We start from the raw sequence: 2,047 nt of genomic DNA, 5'->3' as shown, positions 1-2,047 counted from the left end.
GCACGGTCTCATCCCTCCACGCTTCTAGTTACATGTAAACTAGTCCCCTGGACTCGTCCGATTTAATACAGAAGCACGTAAATTATCGTCCTGGATACAACGGCAAATGCCTGCTGGTTTCACAAGTACTTTAAAAGTGGACTATATATTTTATAATGTCGAATTGTGAATAGTTGTGTGTTGTACAAGTGATGCAGGTAGACGAGCGTACGTGACGCGGAGTGATATTTCACCTCTTTCTTGGAGAAGTAGTTCCAGTGCGTAAAATTTGCGCAGAAGAGGTCAAGCGATGTATGCGAAAAACAAATCGGATAGCGACAACTAGTGACAAAACATCGAAATAACCCAAAATAAATTATGTCATCATTTACTCATTTCAGTTTGTGGGTTGGGTGGAATTTTCTTGATTTCCCATTATAGATAATGCAGTAGCTATAAATTGTATCAGATTTAGAACATAATCCAAATTATGTTTATTACCCAAACTACATAGGCAATTTTTTTCTCCAAAATTTTATTTGTCTCCCATAATGTATTTAATTTCTGTTGCATACTTTAATAATAACAATGACTATAATTACTATAATAATTATATTAATAAAAATGTACTATTAATTAGCATAGGTTATGCACAATATGAATATTATTATTTTTTAAATATGTTTTTACTGTTTTGATAAATAGTTATGTAAGATATGCTATCTATGTAAGATCAGGTCTGTAGAACAATATTTGCCCATCTACAACTTAAATGTATCAATGAAATTATAGAACTGTGGAAATATAATTTTAACAACAATTGAATATGTTCAGTAGAATTGCTTTGTTCGACAGTTCTCATTACACAGTGATTAGAGGGAGTAATAATTCTAGTTCAAGTGCTTAAACGAAAAAACTTGACAATTTGTGTGTCCTGGAATTTTAATGGTGAGTCAGATTGAATATATTAATCCAGTCTTAAAGGGATAGTTCACCCAAAAATGGAAATCTTTCATAACTTACCCTCATGTTGTTGCACTCTTAGTCACCATTTGCTTTAGTTTTATGGGGAAAAAAGGCAATGAAAGTGAATGGTGACTGAGGCTGTCAGTCCCTATTGTGTTCGACAGAAGAAAGTCATCGACCAACATTATTTACATTTTGGGGTGAATTATTCTGCATTAATAATTCTTGGGCATTATATTGGGCATAATATTATTCTTATTTTGAACTGAATTATTATGCAGTTCAAAATATATGAAAAAAAAAAAAAGACACAACAACAGCAAGTTGTGTCAGGACACTTTATATATTTTTATTCATAATGTTAGGCAATAAATATTCACATCTCTCCGAATTTGCTTAATTTCATATATTATCTGTACACAAATAAGATGACTTCATATACCTTTTTCAAAATTACACTTCAATCTGCTTTGACATACACACTTGTACAAGTTTACAGATAAATTTAATTTTCTTGGATCAAAATAAATATGCAATGATCATCTACATTTAATGCCATCTCCCCACACACACACACACACACACACACACACACACACACACACACACACACACACACACACACACACACACACACACACACACACACACACACACACACACACACACACACACACACACACACACACACACACACACACACACACACACACACACTTGACACTTTCCCTGTCTCATTGTCAATATTAAATCACAGTCTATTTACAGTTTGTTACAGAGCTCAGTAAACACAGACATACTCGTGCAAGAAAATTCACAGCGGAATGACAGACAGTTAATGAAAAATATCATGAAAATCTTGAAATAAAAGTAAATGCAATTAATACGTTAGATATTTCTAATCTTTATATTCTGTCCCATCTCATATTGATATCCGGCCATGGAATATATGTAAATGGAGCCCCATTTTCCACCATACTGTCCTATTATTATTACTGTGCAGTGCTGATCATATGTAAATAGCATATGCAGGAGCACATAGAAAGAGATGGCGATTTGAAAAGGTAGCAAAGGGAATAAATATCTTACACACAATAACTGA

This window comes from Leuciscus leuciscus (genome assembly GCF_965113295.1).
Source record: "Leuciscus leuciscus genome assembly, chromosome: 13".
Classification (NCBI taxonomy): Eukaryota; Metazoa; Chordata; class Actinopteri; order Cypriniformes; family Leuciscidae; genus Leuciscus; species Leuciscus leuciscus.
Note: the sequence above shows the minus strand (reverse complement) of the source record.